The 14,448-nt window shown below is 45.2% G+C and overlaps 1 protein-coding gene across 2 annotated transcripts in view; it reads right to left on the reverse strand.

The window, feature by feature from the left end:
• Positions 1-14,448, reverse strand: part of TSPAN9 (tetraspanin 9) — a 196,976-nt gene that overhangs the window by 104,548 nt on the left and 77,980 nt on the right. Inside the window, exon 3 of one of the 2 annotated variants that reach the window (XM_079774391.1) lies at positions 9,313-9,411. The exons of the other annotated variant lie outside the window; for it this stretch is intronic. The gene's annotated coding sequence lies outside the window, so the exon portion shown is untranslated. The remainder of the gene's footprint in view (positions 1-9,312; positions 9,412-14,448) is intronic. 2 annotated transcript variants of the gene reach the window in all.

The following is a 14,448-nucleotide window of genomic DNA, read 5'->3' on the forward strand; positions in this document are numbered from 1 at the left end:
AAATTATTTCTCTCAACTTTCAGATCACAGAACGTTTGCACTAACACTGATGTTAGAGATGATCAAATTCAATGCCTTCCATATCCAAATGAGGAAACTGAGGCACAAAGTAGTAAAGTAACTTGCCCAAGTACACTTACAATTTTGTGTCAACACTGAGATTTGAGTCCTGGATCCTTCCTCTCAGCCCAGATTACCAACAGTAACGCTATAAAACTTGAGTACTTAACCTTATGCCAGGACTTAAATATCTATTTTCTCCAATCCTCATAACAACCCTGCAAGATAAACATTCCCACTTGACAGATGAGAAAGCTTAGGTCACCCCTCCTGGACCACACAGAACAACATTAGGACCAGAATCTGCTCTGTCTTACTCCAGAACCCCTGAGCATCAGAACAGCTCCAACTAGATGTCCTAAAGCAGTGGTTCTCAACCTTTCTAATGCCGCGACCCTTTAATACAGTTCCTCATGTTGTGGTGACCCCCAACCATAAAATTATTTTCGTTGCTACTTCATAACTGTAATTTTGCTACTGTTATGAATCGTAATGTAAATATCTGTGTTTTCCGATGGTCTTAGGCTCTACAGCAGCGGTTCTCAACCTGTGGGTCGAAACCCAAAGGTTGAGAACCGCTAGCAGGGTCGCCTAAGACCATTGGAAAACACAGATATTTACATTACGATTCATAACAGTAGCAAAAATTCAGTTATGAAGTAGCAACGAAAATAATTTTATGGTTGGGGGTCACCACAACATGAGGAACTGTATTAAAGGGTCGTGGCATTAAAAAGGTTGAGAACCACTGTAAAAAAAGAAATGCAAACCAACAGGTCTAAATCTAAATGTTACCTTCCCTTCCCTCTACCTACTTGTTCCTCCTCTGGCATTTGCTACACTGATAACAGCACCACTACCAACTTAGTCACTTATACTAGAAACGTAAAGAAATTCCTCAGACTCTTTCTGTTACTTTACCTTTTTCCCCTAACGTGCACACCCTATCCCCCTTCCCCTCCTTCATGTATTTCCTTGGCAAGGCTTCTCACCCCATCTCCTCCTTAACAAACCTACAAAGACAACTACAAAACCTCCCACCTGGTTTCTTCTCCCGGCCCCTCTCCATTTCCTGACCACCTTGACCCTCATCCTCACAATCATCTTTCTAAAATAAATTGATCTTCAAAAGAAGCCATCTTCAGAACAAAACAACAAGAAAGCCCACTGCATGGGAGAGCATATTTGCCAATGTTATCTCCGATAAGGGTTTAATCTCCAACATTTACAGGGAACTCATACAACTTAACAAATGGAAGATAAACAACCCAATCAAAAAATGGGCAACGGACCTAAATAGATACTTTTCGAAAGAGGACATACAGAAGGCCTAGAGACATATGAAAACATGCTCAAAGTCACTAATCATCTGAGAGATGCAAATCAAAACAACAATGCAGTACCATCTCACACCTGTCAGAATGGCTATCATCAACAAATCAACAAACGACAAGTGCTGGCGAGGATGCGGAGAAAAAGGAACCCTCCTGCACTGCTGGTGGGAATGCAGACTGGTGCAGCCACTGTGGAGAACAGTATGGAGTTTCCTCAAAAAACTAAAAATGAAACTGCCATTTGACCCAGTAATCCCACTTCTAGAAATATATCCCAAGAAACCAGAAGCACCAATCAGAAAGGACATATGCACCCCTATGTTCATAGCAGCACAATTTACAATAGCTAAGATTTGGAAACAGCCTAAGTGCCCATCAGCAGATGGGTGGATTAAAAAACTATGGTACATCTACACAATGGAATACTCCACTGCTGTAAAAAGGAAGGAACTCCTACCATTTGCAACAGCATGGATGGACCTGGAGAACATTATGCTAAGTGAAATAAGCTAGTCGGAGAAAGATAAATATCACATGATCTCACTCATTTGTGGAATATAATGAACAACATAAACTGATGAACAAAAACAGATTCAAAGACAGTGAAGCATCAATCAGACCGTCAAACCTCAGAGGGAAGGCAGGGGAGGGTGGGGGTAAGGGGGAGAGATCAACCAAAGGACTTGTATGCATGCATATAAATATAACCAATGGACACAGACACCAGGGGGGTGAGGGCATGAGCAGGGGCGGGGGGGGGGGGGGGGAATGGGGGGATAAGGACACATGTAATACCTTAATCAATAAAGAAAATAAAAAATAAAATAAAATAAATTGATCTTATGCTGCTCCATCTTATGAACTTTGTTGGTTATATTCCAGATTTCTTTGAAGAGCTACCAATTCCTTCATTACAACCTGACAGGCCCTCCACTCGAACTTTCCAAAGTCAATCTCTCTGGTGTAGCCTTTGCAAATGCCTCTGATGCAGCACTTCTCACACTGTATTTCCTTTGTGAGAGGCTTTCATGCCTTTTCATGGCGAGCTCCCTGAGGGCAGAAAGGTGACATTTCCGAATCCCCAGCTCTAATTCATAAATGTGCTAATTTATTCAAAGTGCTAGTTTACTCAACCTTGAAAACACTCAATGAAAGTTATTGAGTAAATCAGGAAGCCCACAAATCAGGGCTCTGTTAATAATTTTATTATAAAAATAATCTTCTGTTAAATAAAAACCTGTATCTTGAGTTAAGATCAAATCTATTTTAGAAAGATGGTGTTAAAATACTGACTGATAGAGGTCCTTATTGAAAGATGCATGAAATCCAAGTTTCCTGGTTGACGGGCACTTACTAGTTAATAGGCACCAATGAAAATAAGAAGAGAAAAATCTAATTTCAAGAAATAAAAAATCTAAGCTATAGTGGATGTGTGGCTATGACCCAAATGAATTAATTTGCTAATTGTTTCCATTTGCTTTTATCTATGGCAACTCCCAGATTAGTGCTTTTCAAACTGCAGGTCATTACTCATTAGTGGGTTATGAAATCAGTTCAGTGGGTCAGAAAGAATATTTTTAAAAATTAAAACGAAACAGGAAAAACAGAATGTACCTCACACAGTAATTTCATGAAACAATTTTTAGGTGATACACATACACGCACACACATGCTGAATCACAAAGTTTGAGAAACATGCTTTGATGGTGACAGACATGTACAACCCACATGAGTCTCAGCATATGGTTGACTGCCCATGAGAATATGCACTTTCTAGGCACAAAATTCAGAGCTGTTTACTTTCTGCAGGGGGCCATACCTGGCCAGGAAGGTTTACCCAGCTGCAGAATATAGACTTGGTTTCATCCTCCAAAATAGAAATGTGCTTAAAGGATGCCAAAAAGTTACGTGCACCATGAGAAGAGACAGAGCAAATCTTGTCATTATGAAAATTTGTCCCTGAGTCATTTGATCCAACAACTTCATCTGCTGGGCAGAACTCTGGCTGGGAATGTGGACTTAAGGTGTTTGCCGGAAAAATGGGGAGAATAGTGCCCATCTCGTGCTGAAGCAAAATCTTAAATGGACAACACATAATATGAACTCCTTATTCGTGTATTCATCTCTTGGTTGCTGAAACAAATCAAAGTTGGTTTAAAAATGCATGAAGTTGTCCTAGCCGGTTTGGCTCAGTGAATAGAGCATAGGCCTGCAGACCGAAGGGTCCCAGGTTGTATTCCGGTCAAGGGCACGTACCTCGGTTGCAGGTTTCTCCCCAGTCCGGGCCCTGGTTGGGGCTCATGCAGGAGGCAACCAATCAATGTGTTTCTCTCACATTGATATTTCTCTCTGTCTTTCCCTCTCTCTTCCACTCTCTCTGAAAAGCAATGAAAAAGTATCATCGGGTGAGGAATTAAAAAAAAAAAAATGCATGAAGTTAACTCAGTACAGAACTGTACCTTCCTAACCCATTAAAACTAGGGAAAACCAATTTTAAATTGAGCCAATATTTTATCCGTTACAAATTCTACTCAGCTGTCGGCCTCGTGTGTCTAAAGTAGACACTACCTCCCACTGGTTCTCCAAAACAGAAGGAAAACATCATGCCCGCACGCGTTTAAAGGCTCTGTGCAAGGGATGATGGCCTCGTGTCTTGTTTCATTTAAGGCAGAATAAGAGCAGTGGGTTTAAATGCAAGGAAGCCTCTAGAAGAGAGCCGTTAAGGACAGGGACAGGTGACCGCAGCAGGTGCTAGCTACCACCCTGGGCCAGTTGAGCCCGCCCCACCTGGAGTCCAGGCTAGCCACATGTCGGGGTGTTTAATGCGATCAGCACGGGAGCAGCACAGTCCCTTCCTTCCTACATGACTTTGGGAGGTGCCTTCCTGTCTGTGGCATCCATGGTTCCAGGATGAGGCGGGATGGTGACTGTGGGGTTGCCACAAACAATCGACCTTCCCCCGGGCCCCGCAGCCTATTTCCAGCTCCTGATAGTTCCTGTCTAATGTCAAAGTCAACTGAGGAATCCAGGGCATCCTGGGCCCAGCATTGTTCAAATCACACATTCCTCTTCATAAAAAGCTACTGAATAACTCTCATTCCTCCAGCCCCGCAGGAGAAACCACATCAGAGAACGAGCAACCAGATCCCTGTGTGTGATGGGAACAAAGGGGACAGACGGGAGCCTTAGGGTGTCTCCACCGCTTTCCATCAGATCCCCTGCAACAGATACACAGACCTGCCCAGAGAGCTCACCTGCCCCTTCCCACATGCTGACCCCACCTACAGCCACAGCAGCCAAGAGCAGCTGTGAGTGCCAGAGCCCTACCTGCACCCTTGGCTCAGACACATGGCTTTTGAAGTGTCAGTGTTGCTACACCACCTGTCTCCCTGACGTTTTGTGAAAAACTGCAACTAAACTCTCAGAGGAGGGAAGAAGCTTGGCGATGTTTATTAGGAGCCTAAGTGTCAGGTACTGGATTTAGCATTGGGGTCAGAAACCTCTTATCTCTGTGAATGACCAGCCAAGCCATGCTGAAGACAGAAATTCAAACAGAAAAAAAGAAAGAAAAAAATATATATTATGCTAATATTCTAGAGAGGGATAAGAAAGGCCAGGGAGGAAGGGGGGGGGTGGGCAGGCAGGGAGGTGAGGGGAAAAGATAAGAAAGATGGAGGGAAAGAAGTCTGCAGTGGGGAGAGGCTAACATACCCCGCCCCCCAATAGCACTAAATGAAAACCACTGTCCTGTGTCCCACAGCAAAATGCAAGACTTGCTTTCTGCCCACAGGGAGCTTACAATCTGCCAGGAGACCAATCAATGTGCAAGACCTCTTCCTGAGGCACAGCTCACAGGACGCCCACACTCCCAGCCCATCCTTCTCACCCACCACATTTCCAACCAGTAACTCTGTGTGAATAACTTCTGTGGTGACGAATCCCACTACTTTGTCTCTTATTTGGGAACATTAGACATCATGAAAATACAAATTAAAATGGCCAACCTATCACTGTTTACCTACCGGGTTAGAAAAATTATATATATGCACACACGTGGCTACCCAAGGCTGGCAAGAGTGTGTCTCCCCCACTTCCTAACACCATGGCCACCTCCCCACATTTCTTGTTCACTGACTCCTCATTAGCCTCCCAGCCAGTCTCACCTCATCTGCAGGCCTCTCTTAGGAGACTGCAGGCACCCTCCTAACACTCAGTCCTGCTCATTTCACTCCCCCGTGCAAACATTACAATGGTTTCCGTTTCATGGATCATTTCAAGAAAAGCTCTGGTGGGTCACTTGGGGAAGACTAAGCAGGACTCGGTAGGGCCTAAAAGATGCACTGTTCTTTGCCAGGTGGGGGGGAGCTGGGACAGAAGGAATGATGTAAAGATGGGAGACCTCGTGTACGTTTTCCTTGAGATTTTCTTTAACTTTTCCCTTTGAGAAGGTCCCAGAATGAAGTCCAAGTCACCAAATGAAAAGGAAGTCTTACTAGTAGTGAGGTTCTTCAATTGTTTAGTCTTGTTTTAACCAACCTTTTCATTGTGAACGGACCAAGAGACAAAATATTTTAATCAATCAACAAACACTGATTGAGTATCCTTATAAGCAGGAGGGAGCAGGCATATTACATGGGCACTATAATCCACTGGTGTACACATAGCTCAGGTAACAAAGATATGATGCCTGTTTGTGCCAACCACTTGCACTCGGAAGGAAGAGCAAGCTTCCTTGTGCCTTTGCACATTCTGTCTGTTCCCTGTGTGGAAAGTACTCCCCTCTCTTGGCCATTCTCAGTTTTCTCTGTGAAGCTCTTCCTTCCCAACCCCAGGCAAAACTGGGCATTCTCTTCTTCATTCCCTGAGCCCCCAGTATTAAAACGCTTCACATTGCTCTTTGAATCTTGACACTGAGAATGGGAAGGAGAGGGGGAACAGGAAGTGATTCTGTTGACCTTGAATCCTAGCACAGAGCCTGCCTCATGGTAGGTGAAAATGAAAGAAGGAGCGAGCCAATGAACATGTGTACCCAGGCAGAGAATGCCCATAGAGGTGAGGGGAGACAAATCCCAAACCGCTGGCTCCTTGGGTCCTCTGAGGGCTCGGATGGGCAGTGAGTGTTCCAGGGAGAGGAAGGGAGCGTGGTCAGGACTGAGCAGAGCCCTGGGAGTCAGCCTGGGTATGGTTAATATACAATGTGTAGATTCCCAGAAATCAATGCTCATTTATAAAATAATGCTGCCCAGAGCCACCCTCTCTGCTTGATTCCAGGGTCGGTGTTAAGTATCTTTCTATTTATAAAGCAACTCTCACTGCAGTGGTGCAATGCCGGCCCCATACCCAGCCATGGAAGTGGGGCAGAGTGGGACAGAAGGAGAAACTGAGGCCTATAAACAAGATGCCAGAAACACCAGGCGGGTTTCTACCCCTGAGGGAGACTCCCCCCTTCCGTGGGCCCCCTTCCTAGAGGGCCTCCTGACCAATTGGACAGTGCTACTCTCTTCTTGGCGCCCATGACCACCACTAGAGAGGTTGGGCCTTTTACAGTCTACTAAGTACTAAGGGAAAATGAGTTCAGAGGGACGGAAGCACCAGGAGCCTGGCTTTCCGAGTCCAAGCTTCTAACCTTCCCGGTGTCCAGCAGTCCCTATCGCCTGCCTTCTCCAAGGCAGTCACACTAGCTCGTGGGGTTGCCACACCTAGGCAAGCCCCTTGCCTGGGTGCTGGATCCCAGTTCCTTCTCTGTCTCTCCATCTCCCCGCCCACCTTCGGAGCCTTCAGGGTCAAGGCCTGATGAGAAAGACTGATGCCTCTCATGCTGAACTCCTGGGCTTCTCCATTCCAATTCTGCTTTCAGGCTGAGGGACTGAGCTGCTCCCAGTCTCACACCTTGTGAGATGCTGCCCAGCCCCAGGGTTCCTCAGGACCAGCACATCACATACAACACCCTTCACTTAGCAGATCTCGTATCCACAGAGCACATGAGAAGTCAGAGGCTCAGCCCCACCACTTCACATCGCACAAAGCACAAAGCTGGCGATGAAAGCCTCACGAGCACTCTGGGCCACTTCCTCAGAAAATAAGGAAGGCCAGACGAGAGGCGGGGTAGAGGAGACCTCACTAGAGGCTCCTGAGGTCCTACTCATGGCCTGTAACGGACACCCTGAGGAGGGCCCTGTCCTCAGGACAACAGGACATACATACTTGTGAAAATGGACTCACAAACATCTCCATTTTCTAACACACAGAATCGCAGAATGTCAGAATCAGAAGGAGACCTGGGACTCATTCAGGTGTACACCTTCTGTACAACTGAAGAAAACATGAGCTTCTAGAGGGAAGAATGAACTCATCTAGGGTCACCTAGCAAAGCAGAAACAGAACCAATACAAAAATATACCTTTCTCAACTCTGTGATCAGTGTCTTTCCACTACACATTATTCATTCAACAAACACTTACTAGGCAGAGATCTGCCAAACACTGTACTTGGCATATGGGGTCAATTTAAGACATAGTTGGTCTCTGTTTTCAAGAAGATTAAACTTTAAGAAGAGATGGAGACAGAGAGTGAGATGGAGGGAGAGATATATTAAACAAATAAGAACTTTAAAACAAAACAAATCTTTTAAATAGCACAAGAATGTAACACGTGGTCCAATACCAGGCAGGGCACAAAGAAGGAGGTGACTATTTCTGCTGGGGGCACCTATCTGGGCCCACTAGGTGAGTAGGAGTCAGCCTGCCTAGCAGAGAAAAGAGAACAGGTGTCCCAGAAGTGCCGGCAAAGGCCACTGTTCTTTTGCTGAGTCCCTCCACCATAGAGCCAACAGGTAAGCACCATATCTTAGTTTCCATCAAATTGGCCATCAGAACAGCAAAAAAAAAAAAAAAAAAAATTTAAAAATGAGGCTAGTATAACGAGCCTCTGGAACAACATCAAGCATACCAACATTCACATAATGGGCTTGCTGGAAGGAGAAGAGAGAGAGCAAGCAATTGGAAACTCTACAAAAAATAATGACGGAAAACTTCCCTAACTTGGTAAAGGAAATTGACATACAAGTCCAGGAAGTGCAGAGAGGCCCAAACAGTATGAACCCAAAGAGGCCCACACCAAGATAGAGAATCTTAAAAGCAGCAAGAGAAAAGCAGTTAGTTACTAACAAGGGAGCTCCCATAAGATTGCCAGCTGATTTCTCAACAGAAACTTCAGACATAGAAGGACCCAGCAATTCCACTTCTGGGTTTTTATCCAAAGAAACCCAAAACACTAAGAGATATATACATCCAGGCGTTCTGGGTAAACTCTCCCCAAAGTTTCAAGAACACATTTATGTGCCAGCTCGTTCCTTTTGCCTCATTGCATCAGAGAGAGCAAGATGGGTCACCAGCAGCTCTACTAGAACTATTGAAGAAAATTCAGCCAGGGTTCTTGTAAAGCAGCATATCCCCAAACTGGCATGGTCTGATCTGGAAATATGGCCTCAAAATGTGCCACCAGTGGTTCCATCAGTACACCAAGGACATGGGCTTCATTGAGTTGGACTAAGTGAACTTCTGTGAATGGGTCATTCAAGACAATCTTGTTCATAAATTTTTTTTTAATTTCAATTATCATCTAAGTGGATTCATCTTTAAAATTTGTGACTTATTTTCCCCAAGTTATATAAAAGTATTCATGCTGCAAAAAAATGAATAAAAGACATATATATCTACATGTTCATTGCAGTATTACTTACAATAGTCAAGATACGGAAGCAACCTAAGAGTCCATCAATAGGTGAATGGGTAAAGAAGTGATGCATATATACAATGGAAAATTACTCAGCCATGCCCTAGCTGGTCTGGCTCAGTGAACAGAGTGTCGGCCTTCAAACCAAAGGGTCCCGGGTTCGATCCTGGTAAAGGGCGCGTACCTGGGTTGCCTGGTCGGGGCTCATGCAGGAGGCAACCAATCGATGTGTTTCTCTCACATTGATATTTCTCTCTGTCTTCCCCTCTCTTTTCCACTCTCCCTAAAAATCAATGGAAAAATATCCTCAGGTGAGAATTAACAAACAAAGAAAGAAAGAAAGAAAGAAAATGACTCAGCCATTAAAAAATCTTGCCATCTGTAACAGCATGGACCTAAAAGGTGCTGTGCTGAGCGAAATAAGTAGAATCTAAAAAACAAAATAAACCAACAAGCAGAATAGAAACAGACTCATAGATACAAAGAACAATTTGACAGTTACAAGATGGGAGGGGTTTGTGGGATGAAAAGGGTGAAGGGATTAAGAAGTACAAATTGGTAGTTACAGAAAAGTCATGTAAAGTACAGCATAGGGAATATAGTCGATTGTATTGTGATAACTATATATGGTATCAGATGAGTACTAGGATTATCAGGACCGTCACTTCGTAACATTTATAAATGTCTAATCACTGGGTTGTACACCTGAAACTAATATAATATGGTATGTCAATTAAAATTGAAAATTATTTTTTTAAAAAAATGAAAAAAAAAGAGAGAACAAGTGTCCTGGTCCCAGGGAGAGCAGACAGCATGGGTGACACTGAGACAGGAAGTCTGTGGTAGAATCAAGAAAGGGCAAGAAGAGCAGAGTGGCTGGAACATGCAGCCTGTGAGGCTATGGAGGCAGGACCACAGGCCCATGCAAAGGGCTTGGAAGGCCATACAGAGTCTGATAGGAAACCACTGAAGTTAATTCACTCAGATATGGTGAGCATCCTCCACGCACAAGGCACAGGTACCAGGTCAGTAGACATGGCCACTGTAGATTGGCAAAGGAAGGCTTGGAGAGGGCTGGTTAGAAGACTATTGTAACGTTCAGGTAAGACACCTGAGCACCCGAACTAGAAAAGTACTAGTATGATCAAGAGACAGAGTGCAGATGGAAACAAGTGAACGTGGATTGGGAGTGGGGAGGGGGGGAGAGGGGTGTTGAGAGAAAAAGCTGAGAATAACTCCTGCATTTCTGGAAGGGGAAGGCTGGGATGGCTGATAATGTCCTTCACTGAGACCATCTTCTTCATTTAATAGCTCACCTGCCTTGTGCTGTTAGTTACCTTTTGTGCATACATGCTTGAGACACCTTTATATTCCCTACGGGCTCAATTAATACCTGTGAGTTGATGTTGATTACAAAGCAAGCACGATTCCAAAGCTTCAGAAAGCTTTATCAAGTGACAGTGCTGATGGATTGAGTACAAGAGTGGGGTCACACGTAACGGCCCATCTCAACACCTAACCCATCACCATCTCACACCCTTCTTTTGTACAAGAGGGCTGTACAGACAGTGGTTCCTAAAAAGGATTGGGCACAGGAGCACTCACTGGCAGGAGCCAGGGAAAGGTGCGTGGAAGCAAGAAAGGCTACACTTCCACCATGCTGATGCTATGCACTAGGACAGAACTTGGCAAGCTGATTTTAAATTCCCCAGATGACTCAAATTCTCACTCCAGACTAAGAACCACCAATTAAACCCCCTTGTTTTAGAGAGAAACAGGCCTGCAAAGCTTAGCAGTGGTCCATAGCTTTGAATGAAGAATGGCCACAAATGGGAGACCTGCCCTAGTCCAAGCTGGTTCTCAGGGCTCCCTGCATAGCTGGGCAGGAAGGCAGAGCAACACCTGCATTCAAGGGCCAATCTGCATCCCTCCTCCCATAGCTGTGCGCTGAGAGCGGAGGCTGGGCCTGGGGGTGGGGTGCTGTAAGGAATAGAGTCTGTTCTGCCAGCTACTTTGAGAGGGCCAGAGAGGAAGAGGAGAAATGAAAGCTAGGAAGATATTTTCCCATGATTTGTACCGTTCAAGATGCCCTGAAGCAATATTTATCCTGCGGCTCTGTCCCACTTTCGTTTATTATCCAGCTTAGCCTGAGTTATCACAGCTAGGACAGGACCTATAAACTAGCTATCTGACACCATCGAGACCGTGCAGCGTATTTTAAAATCTCAAAGAGCAGCTTCTACCCTCCGTGGAAATTTAAAGAAACAAGTGCATTCCTCGTCCTCTGGGAACTGTGGCCATCCTGGAAGCAGAAACAAGGAGAACCTGTAACTCAGCTGCCACACTCCCAGAGAAACACACTAAAGTTTGCATCATCCACACCCTTCCACGTCCTGCCTACCAATGCAGATCGATTCTGGTCACTGACCCTTGTTCATACATGTCAGACACCTTCCAAAGGTCCAAATCATTTATAGGGTTGAATTTTAATCATTTGTCAACATCAATTCAGTAAAATATTTGCCAGTAAATGAATAAACAATGAATTTATTGAGCACTTTCTATTACATACTAGTAGCCCATCACGCACAGTAGGCCGCTTGTCGCTTCCCCAGGAGCCAGCAGGAACCACAGAGCACAGCCTGGAGCCACGCTGCTTCCACGGGAGTCGGGCCCACCATCTCCTCTCTGGGCCTGCACTCGGACCAGCCTCCCCCCCCCCCCCGACCCCCAGAGGCCCTCCGCGGCTGCAGCAACAAAGTAAGCATTCCACCAGGCGGCTCACACTGCCCGCTCTCGGCGGCAGCCCCCTCCCAGGACTGGGGGACTCCGGCAAGGCTGAGGGGACTGGGCACCGTCATCTTGTGGCTATGGGCGCCGCCATCTTTGTGATGGAGTGATGGTTACTTTGCATATTACCCTTTTATTAGATAGGATTAGATCTGTGCTGGGCAAAAGGGATTGGCAGTATAAGATCAAGTCCTCAGGCCCTAGCCGGCTTGGCTCAGTGGATAGAGCATCAGCCTGCAGACTGAAGGGTCCCAGGTTCAATTCCGGCCAAGGGCACATGCCTGGGTTGTGGGCTTGATCCCCAGTAGCGGGTGTGCAGGAGGTGATTCTCTCTCATCACTGATGTTTCTATCTCACTCTCCTTCTCCTGTCCTCTCTGAAATCAATAAAGAAATATATTTTTTAAAAATAAAATAAAATAAAAAAGATCAAGTTCTCAGTTATCTTGCCTACCAGATCCAGTCCCAACATACACAGGGCTGGATAACTAACAATACATGAAAGATAGGAGTCTTGGGGTGGGCAGGTGGGCAGCGGCCATGATGTCCAAGGCCAAGCGTTGGGACTGGCATCAAGGAAAACTTGACTAGAGTGTGAACAGTAATTCCCAGACTGCCAGCAGTTTCTAAAGATCAGATTAGTCATGTGATCTAGTTACTGGGTTTAGGGCCGTGCACAAAACCAGAAGAAAAAAAAAAATGACAAAAAATCCTTGCCTTCATATGGCTTACATTGAGGACATGGGTGCAACAAAAAAGAAAGACAATTTAAAAAGAAGTAAAAAATATATGTCTGGTGTGCTATGTAGGAAATAAAGGGGTGGGGAAAGGGCAGCTATTTTAAACAGAATAGTAAGGGAAGGTCTCAATGAGCAAGGGCAGTGACAGGGGTATGACTTGGGAAGCTGTTATAATAATCCAAGCGAGAGATGATGGTGGTGACTCTGATCAGGGGTGTAGCAGTGGAAGTAGTAAGAAAAGGAGAGATCCTGTTTGTTCTATAAAGGAAACAGGGTGGGGGAGGCCAAAAGTGCATTTTCCAACACATTAAGATGTCTATTAGTCAACCAAGTAGAGATGTAAACCCAGGATTTTATGAGTCAAAGAACTTTAGAAACAGGAGAGACTTTAGAATATATATATAACCTAGGAGTCCTAGCCCAACAGGTGATGATGTGATGGTAGACCATGAAGCCTTACCTGGTGACTCTCCCAGCAGGTGCCACTGCCATACTGGTCCTTCAACTCTACTCAGGGTCCATGTCATCATCCCCAACATCCCTGTGGGGCTTAGGTGGGGAGACCTGGTCTATGCATCCTCTCATTCTACAGGTAACACACTCTGAGGCCAGAAGGAGCCATGTGACTTGCCCAAGGCCACTCCCAGCAGCAGCAGAGCTGGGCTCAGTGATTTCTCTGTGCTGCACAGATCCACAAATTAGATTTTGTTTTTAGGCGGGAAAGATCTCTGCTTCTACAAGTTTGTTAGCCCAGCTGGCATGGCTCAGTGGTTGAGCGTCGACCTATGAACCAGGCGGTCATGGTTCCATTCCTAATCAGGACACATGCCCAGGGTGTGGGGCTTGATTCCCAGTGAGGGGTATGCAGGGCGGAGAGCCAATCGATGTCTCTCTCTCTCATCATTGATGTTTCTATCTCTTTCTCTCTTTCCTTTCCTCTCTGAGATCAATAAAACTATTTTTAAAACATAGTCATAAAAAATAAGTTTTTTACACAAAAGTTGCTTTTAAATTCTGGATTTTCCCCCATGTAAACATTATTTGCAAAACCATGCTACATAATATCTGGGTGCAAACTGGACACATCTATGGCTGACATGAGAATATAGGTTGTTGGTATGAAATTAAAGTGACTGCCAAGTCTGTCTCCACAGAAAGAAAGGAAAATTCTGAGGCCTGGCATGGATCAATGTGGATGTCAAAAGGCTCTGGAATATTCCTTGCAAACACCATAAATGAGATGGATGGGAAAGAAATTCAGACTTAAGTGACATTTATTGAGCACCTTCTATTTCCAGGCTGTTCTTTCACTTCACTCAATCCTCACAGCAATCCTGAAGACAGTACAATTCCAGGTGCAGGACATGGTACTTAGAGAGGTAAGGGGCTTGCTCAAGGTCACAGCACCAAAAACATGACAGAGATGGGACTCAGGACACCTCGTGCCCCCAAGATATTCTGACTCCTAAATCAGAGCTCTTCCACTACCACACTGCCTCCAAAAAAATGAGGAAAGAAGGGACCCCCCCAATCAGGTTCAAGGCTTAGTCTAACTCAGGGGACTGAGCACATCCTTCACCTCCACCCTTCTCCAGGACTGCACCTCTAGACAATTACTTCTGGCCAACGGGAAGTCAGTCACCTGCCCATCACAGTGCCTAACATAGTCATTGTCTTCCCCGCTTCAAGTATTGCTTTAAACTGCCTCCTTTATCAAGTGCTCCAGACTCCCTGCCATGCCTCAGCGTCCTCCAGTGGGATAAATGGACCTGGAAGGACCTCTCGGATGCC

Source organism: Cnephaeus nilssonii, assembly GCF_951640355.1.
Source record: "Cnephaeus nilssonii genome assembly, chromosome: 6".
NCBI lineage: Eukaryota > Metazoa > Chordata > Mammalia > Chiroptera > Vespertilionidae > Cnephaeus > Cnephaeus nilssonii.